The sequence below is a fragment of the Corylus avellana genome, chromosome 3, assembly GCF_965113065.1.
Source record: "Corylus avellana chromosome 3, dhCorAvel1.hap1.2, whole genome shotgun sequence".
NCBI lineage: Eukaryota > Viridiplantae > Streptophyta > Magnoliopsida > Fagales > Betulaceae > Corylus > Corylus avellana.
The window spans coordinates 16505961-16521220 of record NC_142492.1 but is presented as its reverse complement, the minus strand read 5'-3'; the positions used below and the strand labels follow the sequence as shown (position 1 = coordinate 16521220).

At 38.8% G+C, this 15260-nt stretch overlaps 3 pseudogenes; all 3 read left to right on the top strand.

The window, feature by feature from the left end:
• Nucleotides 1-2984: 2984 nt before the first annotated feature.
• Nucleotides 2985-8439, top strand: LOC148586860 (uncharacterized; annotated as a pseudogene).
• A 603-nt stretch (nucleotides 8440-9042) lies between these two features.
• On the top strand, nucleotides 9043-9161 carry LOC132176741 (5S ribosomal RNA; annotated as a pseudogene).
• A 1755-nt stretch (nucleotides 9162-10916) lies between these two features.
• Nucleotides 10917-11035, top strand: LOC132176818 (5S ribosomal RNA; annotated as a pseudogene).
• The last annotated feature ends 4225 nt before the right edge of the window (nucleotides 11036-15260 follow it).

Below are 15260 nucleotides of genomic sequence, written 5' to 3'. Positions count from 1 at the left end.
TATATTTATTAGTTTGTATTTACACTAAAGGTATGTATTTATTTGTTATTTTTAAGTATTATATATTTGTTCCAGAGAGTTGGATGACAACAATCGACAAAAGTTGGATGACAAAGTCTAGGGGTACGAAGGAACACAGAGACGATTGTAGATCATTTGTGGTCTTCGCAGTTAGGAACTGTACAACCCCTGATGGATTAATTTACTACCCGTGTAAGGCATGTCGCCTTAACCAGCGCCATCCACCGGGTATGGTACTCACCCACTTGACAGGGGGGAAATGAATAATTACTACACATAAAGATTGGATATATCATGGTGAAAGGCCTGTACAGGGTCCTGTTGAAGACTCTAATTCGAATCGCTCGGCCCTAGATGCGGGTGCAAGCACAAAACAGAGTGGAAATACGCACGCCATGTTGCGTGATGTATTTGGCATGCATGATGTCAGGGAAGACAATTGTGAGCCTTAGGTCGTGGTGCAGGGGGATGAAGAAGCGGATGAAGGTGATGTCCAAAATTACTACAACTTGCTTAAAAAGGCAGAGACGCCGCTTCATGATAGGACCAAACATAACAAACTGAGTGCTACTATACATCTGTACAACTTGAAGTGTGTTGGTGGACTTAGTAACACGATATTCTCGTCTTTCCTTGAGTTCATCAATCAATTGTTGCTTGCAGACGATGGAGCTTTACCAGTTAATACATATGAGGACAAAAAGTTTCTAAGGGACAAGGGACTCGAGTATGAGAGGATTTCGGCTTGTCGTAATGACTGTATGTTATTCTGGAAGGGCAATAAGGAGTTAGATTCAGGTACAGTTTGTGGAGAATCTAAGTATAAGGATGAAATTCATTTAGACGAGGATGGTCAACCCATATCGTCAAGTAAGAAACGTTTGGTGAAGGTGTTGCGGTGGATTTCACTCATACCACGACTACAGAGGCTGTTTATGTCGTAGCATACCGCACCTAATACGAGGTGGCATCTGACAGATGGTGAAGCATGGAAGTCATTTGATAATTTACATCCAGAATTTTCAGCGGACAGCAAGAACGTAAAACTTGGATTAACCTCAAATAGATTTAATCATTTTGAGAACCTGAGCACATCCTACAACACTTGACCCATAATGCTTGTACCGTACAACTTGCCTCCTTAGATTATTCTTGATTATCCTAAGCCCAAGTTCACCTGGAGTAGATATAGATGTCTAGCTTCAGCCCTTAATCAAGGAATTACAGGAACTATGGAATGTAGGGGTACGCACATTTGATGTCTCCACAAAAAAAAAATTTATGTTGCGAGCGCAGTTGATGTGGACAATTGTTAAGTGCCAAAATATTCATATTTTAGCCCTTAACTTATATTTGTTAATTCCTTAGTTTTGTTAGTTTATGTTATTTTAGTTCTTTTATGTGTTTTCTGTGTTTTTGTAGGCTTTTGGAAGAAAAGAAAGTATTTCTAGAAGTCTCGGACTTAAAAGACAAAACTGAAGAAAAGGTAGAAGATTTGAGTCAAGTAATAGGTTCTGATAGTGCGATCGATCGCAGGGTTACTGCGCTCGAGCGCACTACCAAAGAAGTCCAAGCCAAGACTAGCAAGGCGGCTCATGCGCACAAGAAGCAGCCTCGATCGCATTTGCGATCGAGCGCCAAACATAGGAGATCGATCGCTGTCCTGCGATCAATTGCACACGGGCTGCGATCGAGTGCATCCATGCGTGATGAGCAAGTCAGCAATGCCCTATTCCAGAAAGTCCCCCTTTTCAACCCCTCAGAATCCTAGGCGAACTAGAATGCAAATGCTACGATTTTTTGGGTTTCTAGAGTGTTCCTAAGGCCTATAAATAGACCGTGAAGACTTTAGAATAGACACACAATTCCAAGGAGAAGAATTGGAGCTCTTCAAGTTCAAGTTTCGGGTTTATTCTTTTCCTTTCTATTTTATTTTATGAAGATGTTTAACATCAAACTCATGGGTAACTAAACTACTTAGTAGGGCTAGATTGAAGCCCTAGTTATGTTTATTTAGTATTTCAATATTGACGCCTTTGTGATAATCATATTGTGATGCTTAACTTGATTAATTCCTGTTTTATTAAATTCCTCATATGTGTTTCTCTTATCAACATATGCATGTGGTATGGATTAGTTAATTAAATCAATTTGGATGATCGAGTCCTGGGTTTAATAAAAGTAACAAAAAAATTCCACACCAGGTTCTTGAGTTAATCAACATGGAAAACTGGGAGTATACACCTATGCCCTAGGTTCTATGTGTTTGTCGATTTTCATAGATTTATGCTTTCTTAAAGAACAACTTAGTATACACCCATGTTAAATCCTTTAAGAAAGAAAACAGTTAGAGTATACACCAATGCCTAACTTATTGCTAAGGAAAATCTATAACTTAAGGAGTATACATTCATGCCCTTAGGTTGGCAAACATTAGGTATTCATAATATGATTAAAGCATTGGCATATTGTTATATTATGTAAGCATGATTAGTGGTAGATATTGAAGCCCTACCTTTATCTTTATTAACTCAAAAATCAATCTTTGTTTTGTTTTACTTACGGAATTTATTTTAAGCAAAATTTAGCAATCCCCATAGGAATGATCTCGTACTTGCGCCCTATACTACTATATTGATCTTGTGCACTTGCGAGTTAAACGTAAAATTATTTGCCTATTAATTTAGGTAGATATTTGCACAACAACAATTAATAACTTCCCGGGATACACAGATTTGTCCGAATGGCCAACCAGTGATGTAAAGGCATGTCCTTTCTGTATGGATTCAATAAGGTCTAGATGGTTAAAACATGGCCGTAAATTTTGTTTTATGAGGCATAGGCGATACTTGCCCTTGGATCATCCTTGGAGGCGGAACAAAAGAACTTTTGACGGTAACTAGGAACTAGACTGTGCACCCGATGTGCCTAGTAGAGATGAAATCCTAAGACAATTAGAAGGGATGGTATTTGGGGATGAGAATGCCGGTAAGTCAAAGCCCGAAAATAAGTCAAATTTGGCTGGTAAGAAAAAAGGAAAGAAGCGGAAGAAGAAGAGTATTTTCTTTAGGTTGCCATACTGGAAGGATAATTTATTGTGGCATAACCTTGATGTGATGCACATAGAGAAAAATGTGATGGACAACATACTTGGTGCAATACTTGACATTAAAGCAAAAACGAAGGACAACCTCGAGGCCCATAAAGACTTGTGTGAGATGAGATTGAGACCTACACTTCATGCATTCATGGCCGAGAATGGGAAAATCTATATGCCCCCAGCCTGCCACACGATATCCAATGAGGGTAAAACTAGTTTTTTTAAAGTGCTTCGAGATGTAAGAGTGCCCGAAGGATATGCCTTGAACATTTTGAGATGTGTAAGACTTAAGGAACGTATGATATCAGATTTGAAAAGTCATGACAGCAATGTACTACTGCAACAGCTTCTCCCTATTGCTTTACGTGGATCATTGCCAGGTAACGTGGTTAGACCTCTTGTTGAAATGTCTACATTCTTCCGGGGCATATGTTCAACTACATTAACACTAGATGATTTGAATCGACTTGAGGGTAATGTCTGTAACACTTTGTGCAAGATAGAACAGGTATTCCCCCTAGTTTTCTCATCAACATGGTTCACGTTGTTATGCATCTTATTCATGAATGCCAACTGGGTGAACCAATACAGTATAGGTGGATGTATCCGGGGGAAAGGTAAAACTTTAGGTAAATCATTATTTTTTTCCCATCCATTGAAAGACAATGAATAACTGCAATGATTGACTAATTTTCATATGTAAGAGCCTAGGGTGGTTCAAATCTAATGTGCACAATAAAGCGGCTCCTGAGGGATGCATTGCGAAGGGCTATATAGCAACTGAGTTGGCTACATTCTGCTTGATGAATTTAGATAACGAGCTAACATTTCACAATAGGCCCCAAAGAAACCCGGATGGGTCTAAGGGCGTGGGAACACGAGTCGTCCTCAATCGTATAACATTAGCATAGATTCATCGATATATTATGTTTAACTCGGATGAGTTCCTACAACTACGAGCGTGAGTCACGTTACTAGCATATGCATGTTCATTCATCGTACACCCTTTGTTGTGGATTATAATGAAACTAATTTCAAATTGTAGGATGCACATGGATATGCTTAGGCGAGCATGCAACAGGGGGCGAACGACGGACAATCAGTTGAAACCCGACATTTTGATCAGTTTGTCGATTGGTACCGTGAGTACGTAAGACTAATATCATTTTACCTATCAAAGTACGAGTATATCTACTTCTCATTCCTATTTCCTCACCAAAATAACTTTGCGTCTTCCATTGTACATAATATAGTCGCAGGTCGATTGATTGGATGATCGACGCAGGAAGGTGACAAATTGGTAATGCATTGTAGAGGGCCGAGGGAGACAACAGTCAAGTATAACAGATATGTGGTTAACGGCAAGTTGTTTCGCACTCTTGCAATTGATGTCGAAAAGTGGACTCAAAACAGCGGCGTGTGTGTGCCGATTGTTGATGGTGAAACGTACTACGGAAAGTTAACCCAAATAATTGAGATAGAGTACTATGACAAGACTATGTTATGTTCAAGTGTGATTGGGCAGATAACACGAGGGACAGGGGATATAAGGTGAACACACGTATGATAACGCTTGTCAATTTTAAAAACCTTATCCACATGGGAGAGCGGATTACGGATGAGCCGTATGTGCTAACTTCACAAGTTAACCAAGTATTTTACGTCAAAGATAAAATGAATCCCTATATATATATATATTGGTAATTGTTGTTTATTATAAACATGAAATTTATTTGTACATTGAGTAATTGGTATATGTTTAAAATTTTAAACATGTGATTCGTTTATGTATGTTTGTAAATATTTTGTTATTGTAAATATTAATTCTGTGAGTGATGTATTTCGTAGGTTGATATGAGTTACAGGGGGAAGCCAAGAGGATGGAGGCAACCCACTGTGCAATTGAAATAGGGAGCATAGGCGTCGGGATCGTCCCACCCTGATGATCGTGAGACGCAGGACATTCAGGCATTACAGAGAAAGCAAGAAGGGTATCGACCAGTACTTCAACCTCCTGTGGAAGGGCAGATCTGTACAAGTCAGGACTTCGTATTCAATATTGAAGAAGTTCATGGGTATGTGGGTGAGCTTCATGGAGATTCTCAGCATACTCTGCAGGACGCAAGTGCATCCACTCCTTTTACGGTTGACTTCACGACGTTAAGCCAGCTAGGGATTGTTTCACATGGCCATTTTGATCGACACCGCTATAGCAATCCGGCTATAGATGATAGTGAGACACAGCCCCTCGAGGACAATTTGAATGATGGGATTGGTGCCACACAGGACACGCAGCCCAATGACCCTGCTCGACAAGTGTTGGGCCTTGACCAGGTCCGAACGATAAGTAAGTATATATGGTAAAAATACCAATATATACGTATATATGTTATGTAGTTAGTATTCAATTCTAACTAACATGTTTGAATCATTAATGTGTTAGGTATAAATGGAGATGGAACCACCTGTTTTCATGTGTTGACTCGCACAAGTTGTGGGGGATCCCCGACGGGCAAAGGGTAGTGTCCGAGTATAACCCCGTGTCGTAGCCCGTAGGACAAAGTACATTGAAATTCAGATAGATGACCGAAAAGTTTGTTAGGAGCGGCAATTATGTTAGGATACACGACGAGTGCACGAACGTACCGTAGCGTACGAAGGAGGATATATGGGATGCCCTGATGGTATGTTTGAATTGCATGTTGTTCTATTTATGATAGTAAGTGTATTTTATTTTGTCAAATATACGCCTTATTGTTAATATATATATATATATATTATCTTATGTAGAAGCACTTCTACATCCTGCCTAATTGCGATATCGTGGCCGTAAAACGCGACATGTTCAAAGATATGGGCACCAAGCTGAAGAGTTTGAGACACCAATTAAAACTTGAGCTTAACATTCAGCCAGGCGATACTCCCACGACCATGAAGGCGAGGGTCGGGGAACAAAAGCTCTCAGAGTACGACCCCATGGACTTGGAAATATTGTTGGAGAGACGGTGTGATGAAGAGAATCAAGTAGGTCACGAGTTATATTTATTTTTGTGTAGTTTTATTAATTGTAATTGTGTTAGGGCTCACATATGAAGAATGTTAATTGTGTAAGAGTATGTTGTGCATATGAAGCGATTACGATCATTAAACAAAACGCCTCACTGTACCGAGTCGAAAAGCTTTGCCAGGGTGACACATGAAGAAGTATGTGTGTCATTTACCCTATATATGTAGATGTAAACATTTTAATATATATCTAAACGTATATTTATTTATTTATTTTTTGTTTATGCAGACCTTTACTACGGGCACTCCTCCTACACGAGCGCAATCTTATCAAGACACACAAAAAGAAGGATGGTCAATATCCAAATGACGTACTCAAGGAGAGATGAGTATGCTACTAATTACTGATATATCTTGATTACTATGTGCTCGAGGGACTTATGTATTTATGATTAAGACTTATATCATTTTTGCAAATTTAATGTAACCTACAAGAGAGGATGACGGAGCTAATACCCACTAACCCTGCTGCATCGTCGAGCATGACCGAAGTGACCGTAAGGTGGGCACCTAACGACGCGTACGCCCAGGCGCACGGCAATAAGCCTAAGTACATTGGCAGGGTTTGTGAAGTTGGTCCAAATATTCTACCTGTGTGAGGCAGCATACAGTCCTATTATAAACCATCCCAAGCACAGTCAAAGAATTCTGGGAACTCGACAGTCTCACATATGATAGAAGCTGCACTTCATACTGAAAAGGAGCAGCACATGGCACAGATGGATGCGCTATTGGCTGCACAACGAGAGCAAATAGTTGCGCAGTTGGGAGAGCAGATTGCAGAGAAAGATGCTCAGATGGCAGCAAAGGATGCCATGTATGAGGCCCGTTTTTGCCAGCTTGAGGCCATGATGCAGTCGAGGTCCGCGTCCGAGTTGACTCAACATAAGGATGTGCTAGACACAGAGTCCCCATCCCGTTTGATGGTGAGATCATCGGTAGGGAGTGGATCAGGTAATGCTATATTTTTGTTATTTTGGTTTTTCTTTTGTATTGATTATCATTGGAATTTGGAATGATATTGCAACTCTTGTTAAAATTGGTTATATCTTGGTTGGTTTGGTTGTGGCTGCGGGTTGGAGCTTTGCATATTTAATCTTTACAAAATTAATCTTAAAGCATCTCAAACAGCATAGCTAAAAGGAAGATATTAGCTACATTTAGCTATTTTTGCCCTTTTCTTTTGCTACAACAGAATAGCTTCATATTAACTAGTCTACCTTAAATGCTACAGTGAATAGCAATTTGTTGCTATTCACTGTAGCACACTAGATTGAATAAAATATCATTTTCAACTATTGCTTTTCATTGTTTAGTGTTTTGGGTATTCTCCTCCTTTTCACTCAAATCCATTTTATTTACTATTTTGTAGGAGCTGGATTATTGTTCACTGCACTAGCAATAATAGTTTCTATTTGTTTAAAGTAATGAATTATTGTTCTATCTTCTAGTAATAGATTATTACGTGAGTGGATGAAAAAATTGAATGTAGAAAAACTTGAATGCAATAGGAGCTGGAAACATCTATTTTTTATTAGAAGACTAGATGGCGTACTGCATCTTTTTTCTGTATTGGCGTATTGCATCATTTTTCTTGAATGTAGCATGACTGGATGGAAAAATTGAATGCAGAAAAAATTTATTGATGTTAGATGAAAAAATTGAATGCATGGAAACACATAGATTAAAACAAATCAATTAATGTTTGCATCTATTTATTTTTGTTATTAATTTTAAGGATTAGTACATGAATGTGAGATGAATGTTCCTCATATGTGTTTATTTATTATTATTATTTTTTTTTTATGAATCATTTCTAAATATGTGTTTTTTTTTTCCCTTTCATTAAGTGTTGACAATAATATAATAAAAAAAGAATGAGAAATAATATTTTAAAGCAAGTAGAGAATGAATAGAGAATCTGTTGGAGTGTGTAGTTAAGAAGCAATAGGTAAAGTAAAGAGTTGTACTTTTACCATGTTTTTTTATGGTAGTTGGGTTGGAAATCATTTTGTTTATATATATATATATATATATATATATATATATATATATATGTTGAAGTTGTTTAGGCGCTGTTTTTGGTGTTTGGCTTAGGATCTTGATAAGATTCTATCATATTGTACAATATGATAAGATGCAAACATGTTTGCTGATTGTTTATTTTACCATTTGCAGCTAGTGCAGAGAAGAGAATTCGTTTAGTTAGGATGCTATTGACTTGGATTGAGCAAATGGTTGGCCCTTCGTAGTTGGTGAACTTATATATTTGGTTCCTGTTTTGTTGATGTATATAGTTAGATGTAATTATGTCTTTATTTGTGATAATAAAGATAGTTTGATTGTTTGTTGAAACTAGTTTTGTTGTCTTCGATATAGTAGATGGAACTTGTATATTTGTGATAGTTGATGGAATATTGTATGTTTGTGATTGATGTGGTAGTTCTTTTGATGGATATATATATAGTAGCTCTTTTGATGGATCGATGGATAGTTCTTTTGGTTTTGCTTTTTCGTCAACGTGGCTTGCGTGTTAGGGCCCCGGTCTCCAAGCCAGGGCTAGGTGAGCACATTTCAGAAATCAAAATCCGTCATTTTGACCCCCAAGTACCTCATTATCATCCATGCTCCGTCAGAAAAAAAAAGTTTTTTTTATAGAGTATTTCGTGCACGAATCTTACTAATTCTTAATCACTATGTTATATTAACTCAAACGCCAAACGAACTCCAGTGGACTATCATTTTGGCTGGGCCGGTGGGGCACGGGTACAAGTGCGAGCGCTGTATTCCATCACTATTAGGGTGATTTCACCTAGACGTGTGAGGCTTGATGTTTTTTGCGTAAGGATGCTAATGGGTGCAATCATACCAGCATTAATGCTTCGGATCCCATTAGAACTCCGCGACTAAGCATGCTTGGGCAAGAGTAGTACTAGGATGGGTGACCTCCTGGGATGTCATCGTGTTGCACCCCCCATTTTGCTTTTTGGTTCATGCGGCTTGCGACTTAGGGCCCCGGTGACCTAGCCCACATTTCGGAGCCTAAAATCCTTCATTTTGACCCCTAAGTACCTCATTTTCATTCGTGCTTCGTCAAAAGAAGTGTTTTTATGGAGTATTTCATGCATGAATCTCACTAATTCTTAGTCACTATGTTAGATTAACTCAAACGCCAAACGGACGCTGGTGGATTATCATTTTGGTGAGGCCGGTGTGGGACGGGGATAAGTGGGAGCGCTGGATCCCATCACTATTAGGGTGAGTTTACCAAGGCGCATGAAGCTTATATGTTTTTTGTGTAAGGATGCTAATGGGTGCGATCATACCAACACTAATGCTCCAGATCCTATTGTAACTACGCAGCTAAGCGTGCTTGGGTTGGAGTAATACTAGGATGGGTGACCTCCTGGAAAGTCCTCGTGTTTCACCCCCCCCCCCCCCCCGATTTGCGTTTTGGTTCGTGCAGCTAACATGTTAGGGCACCAGTCTCCGAGCCAGGGCTAGGTGTGCACATTCCGGAGTAGAAAATACATCATTTTGACCCCTAAGTACTTCATTTTCATCTGTGCTCCGTCGGAAAATTTGTTTTAATGGAGTATTTCGTGCACGAATCTCACAAATTCTTAATCACTATGTCATATTAACTCAAATGCCAAACATACGCTAGTGGATTATCGTTTTGGCGGGGCCGATGCGGTATGGGGACAAGTGCGAGCACCGGATCCCATCACTATTAGGGTGAGTTCACCTAGACACGTGAGGCTTAATGTTTTTTGCGTAAGGATGCTAATAGGTGTGATCATACCAACACTAATCCTTCGGATCCCATCAGAACTCTGCGGCTAAGTGGGCTTGGGTGAGGGTAGTACTAGGATCTGTGAGTTCCTGAGACGTCATCGTGTTTCACACCCTATTTTGCTTTTTCGTTCGCGCGGCTTGCGAGTTAGGGCGCCGGTCACCTAGCCAGGGTTGCGTGAGCACATTTCGGAGCTCAAAATCCATCATTTTGACCCCCCAAGTACCTCATTTTCAGTCGTGCTTCGCCGGAAAAGTGTTTTTATGGAGTATTTCATGCATGAATCTCACTAATTCTTAGTCACTATGTTAGATTAACTCAAACGCCAAACGGACGCTGGTGTATTATCATTTTGGCGGGGCCGATGCGGAACAGAGACAAGTGGGAACGCTGGATCCCATCACTACTAGGGTGAGTTTACCTAGACGCATGAAGCTTATATGTTTTTTGCGTGAGGATGTTAATGGGTGCGATATACCAACACTAATGCTCCAGATCCCATCATAACTTTGCAGCTAAGCTTGCTTGAGCGAGAGTAATACTAGGATGGGTAACCTCCTTGGAAGTCCTCGTGTTGCACCCCCCCATTTTGCCTTTTGGTCCGCGCGGCTAATGTGTTAGGGCCCTAGTCTCCGAGCCAGGGCTGGGTGTGCACATTTCAGAGCTGAAAATACATCATTTTGACCCCTAAGTACTTCAATTTCATCCTTGTTCCGTTGGAAAATTGTTTTTACAGAGTATTTCGTGCACGAATCTCCCTAATTCTTAATCACTACGTCATATTAACTCAAACGCCAAATGGACGCCAGTAGATTATCGATTTAGCGGGGCCGATGTGGTACGGGGACAATTGCGAGCTCTAGATCCCATCACTATTTGGGTGAGTTCAGCTAGACACGTGAGGCTTAATGTTTTTTGCGTAAAGATGCTAATGGGTGCGATCATACCAACACTAATGCTTCGGATCCCATTAGAACTCCACAGCTAAGCGTGCTTGGGCGAGAGTAGTACTAGGATGGGTGAGCTCCTAGGACGTCATCGTGTTGCACACCCCGTTTTGCTTATTGGTTCGCGCGGCTTGCTAGTTAGGGCACTGGTCATCTAGCTAGGACTGCATGAGCACATTTCGAAGCTCAAAATCCATCATTTCGACCCCCAAGTACCTCATTTTTAGTCGTGCACTAATGCAAGAGGAATTTTAGAAAATTGTTATTTTACTTATGCATGTATGTTTTAGTTTTCCTTTTTCAATAAGGCTTGGGTTTTTTCTTTCCTATTAGGATTTGTTTCCCTTTTCCTATAAGGATTTGTTTTCCTTTTCCAATTATGTTTGCTTTTCCTTTTCCTTGTTAATTTAGGAGGTGCCTAGCCTATATAAAGGCATCTAGTCTTTGTTATTTTTCAATTCAGTTTATACTATCAATTAAATTAAAGTCTTTTAAAGTTATTTCTCAGTTTGCTTATCTGGGGCACTTAGGGATTTTCTCTTCCCTATTTGTTATTTTCTCTTTTCCTGAATTCCCTTTCCTATCTTCAATTCTTAGTTTCTATTGCTATTATACGCTGTCAGAATAATCCTAGCTTTGCCCGGCGTCAATTGGTATCAAAGCTTAGCGTCTTCTTGGGATGAATTTTTTCATTAGTTTTTCATGACTAGTGGTCGTGGTCGACGTGGACAGGTTCCGAATGAGGAAGTCCCTTGTTGTGCAAAAATCTACCTAAATTAATAGGTAAATAATTGTACGTTTTACCTGGAAGTGCACAAGGTCAACATACAAGGTGCAAGTACAGGATCATTCCCACGAGGATTGCTGAATTTATGTTTAAAAAATAAATTCCTTAAGCAAAAGCAAAATAAAGATTGATTGTTGATGTGATGATAACAAAGGGAAGGGCTTTGATATCCACCACTAATTATATTAAACTAGTATTTCAATATGCCAATGCTTTGATCAAGTTATGCATATTTAATGTTTGCCAACCTAAGGGTTAAACTCTAACTCTTTAAGCTATTGATTTCTCTAAGCAACGAGTTAGGCATGAGTACATACTCTAACTCTTTTCTTTCCTAAAGGATTTAACATGGTATATACTAAGTTGTTCTTTAGAAAAGCATGTGTTCTATGGAAATCGACAAACACATAGGGCCTAGGGCATGGGTATATACTCCTAGTTCCCTATGTTGATTAACCCAAGAATCACGGTGTGGATTCTTTTGTTACTTAAGTTAAACTCAGGACTCGGCCATCCAAATTGATCTAACTAACAAGTACATACCACATGCACATGTTGATCAGGCATACACATATGAGGAATTCATCCAAGCAGGTATTAATCAAGTTAAATAGCACAACATGATCATCACAAGGGGCCAATATTGAAATATTAATTTAACATAACTAGGGCTTCAATCTAGCCTTACTAAGTAAATTAGCTACACATAGAGTTGATGTTAAACATCTTCATAAAATAAAATAAAAGAAAGGAAAGAATAAACCCGAGACTTGACTTGAGAGCTCCTATTCTTCTCCCTTCTCCAAGCCTACCTATTCTAAAGGCTTAGGAGTTTATTTATAGGCTTTAGAAGTCCTTGGAAAAGTAGTAAACCCTAGGGTTTTCACAGGGTTTCAGTCCTATTACAATTTGGAGTTTGAAAAACCCTAATATGGAAATAGGGACATTGTAGCCGCCACTTGGAATACCTCCTGCGCACGGGTACGCTCGATCGCAGCCCGTGTGCGCTCGATCGCATGTCTGCGATCGATCCTTCTTTTGTCTGTGCTCGATTGCTCCTGGCCTGGCTCGTGCAGCATCTTCTCTGGTATTGCGCTCGATCGTAGTACCAGGGAGCTCCAATTTTCCCATATTCTCCTTTTGAGCCTAAATCACCCAATTTTACTTCACTTTCTTTCAAAAGCCTGTAAAAACATCAAAAACACAAAAAAGAAGTAAAATCGCCTAATTAACCAAAACCAAAGGATTAAAACATGTAAGATAAGGGCTGAAAATATGAATATTTTAGCGCTTATCATCCCTTACCATGAGCGTAGTATACAAGACGTGATGATTGAAGATTTGAAAAGGCAGGTTGCAGAGTTAACCCAGCATCTAGCGGCTCAAAACTTGGAGATGTATTGCGATATTGACGGTAGCAATTCAAAATCCAATTTCAAGAACCTGTATCACAAGCCTGTTCTGTTTTGGGAACAACGTGTTCGGGATGAATGACATGGAGACTTAGACTTCGGAGTTAAGTTTGTTGATGAAGAGTTTCAATATGAAGAAGATGTTGAAGATCCTTCTTAATGTTTCGTGGATTGGAATTCTCTACCAACTTATGACACATGTGTCAATGATGAAGATCTTATAGAGGTGGAGGAAAATTTTATTTTCAATGAGGAAGAAATAGTTGATCCTTTTTGGGAGACATCACAAATGGGAGAAGATAAATGAATACCGTGTGAAGATTAAAGTATCTCAATATGATATGAAGAGTTTTCAAACTCTTATTCCCAGTCATGTTGTGATGGGTTGTAAATTGTTTCTCTTCCGGTATCAAGTTGCATTGATGTTGAAAAGTACTGGATGGAAGGGATTAATTGGACATCCAAAAGATTGAGGAAAAGATAATTTGAAGTCGAGGGCGAGTTCTTTCCAACCTAGAGAGATTGATGCAGGAGAAATTTTAGAAAATTGTTATTTTAATTATGCATGTATGTTTTAGTTTTCCTTTTTCAATAAGGATTTGGTTTTTTCTTTCCTATTATGATTTGTTTTCCTTTTCCTATAAGGATTTCTTGTCCTTTTCCAATTAGGTTTGCTTTTCATTTTCCTTGTTAATTTAGGAGGTGCCTAGCCTATATAAAGGCATCTAGTCTTTGTTGTTTTTCAATTCAGTTTATACTATCAATTAAATTTAAGTCTTTCAGAGTTATTTCTCTGTTTGCTTATTTAGGGTACTTAGGGATTTTCTCTTCCCTATTTGTTATTTTCTCTTTTCCTGAGTTCCCTTTTCTATCTTCAATTTTTAGTTTATGTTGCTATTATACGCTGACAGAACAATCCTAGTTCTGCCCGGCCTCAGAGTTGAGTGGCAAGTGCCCTATCTAATCTTAGTTGATTATGCCACTCATCCCATCTACCTAGTCATTATTAAAAAGGAAAATTAAAACACACATGCATAATTAAAATAACAGTTTTGTGAATTTTCTCCCCCATCAGTACTGACGCGGGGCAGAACTAGAATTGTTCTAATAGCGTATAATAGCAGCAGAAAGTAAGAATTGAAGATATAAAAGAGAACTCAGGAAGAGAGAAAATGACAAATAGGGAAGAGAAAATCCCTAAGTGCCCCAAATAAGCAAAAAGATAAATAACTTTGAAAGATTTAAATTTAATTGATAGTATAAATTGAATTGAAAAACAACAAAGACTAGATGCCTTTATATAGGCTAAGCACCTCCTAAATTAACAAGGAAAATGAAAAGCAAACCTAATTGGAAAAGGAAAACAAATCCTTATAGAAAAAGGAAAACAAATCCTAATAGGAAAGAAAAAACCCAATTTTTATTGAAAAAGGAAAACTAAAGCACACATTCATAATTAAAATAATAATTTTCTAAAATTTCATGCTCCCTCGAAAAAAGTGTTTTTATGGAGTATTTCGTGCACAAATCTCACTAATTCTTAGTCACTATGTTAGATTAACTTAAACGCCAAACGGACGCTGGTGTATTATCATTTGGCCCAAAAATTTACGAGTTTGTGCAGAACTTCGAGACGATCATGTCGTCGGGTGCCACAAAGATATTTAAGTTCATTTGCTCCCTGATATTGATGACTGAACGACAAATTTTTTTTGAAGGTGGGTAGCTTCGATCTTCCAGCAAATGAACTCAAATCACTTCGTGTTACTAGTCGACATAATCGCCTCGAAGTTTTACATATGCTTGTAAAGTTTAGAACCAATTGGATGAAGTGAAATTTTCACAACTATGAGAAAAACCCGTGGGCCAACTCAAATGCTCTGATAGCGATATGCATAACCATAATCATTTGGCATGAAAATTTATGAGTTTGTATAGAACTTCGAAATAATTATGTTGACGTGTGCCATAGAATGATTTGAGTACGTTTGCCTCCAAATTTATTAACTGAACGACAGTATTTTTTGAAAGTTGGGTAGCTCCGATCCCTTAGCAACCGAACTCAAATCACAAGAGTGAGCAACCAGAATTGAGTAGGTGGGCCTTCGTTCCGACTGTAATAGCACATGCC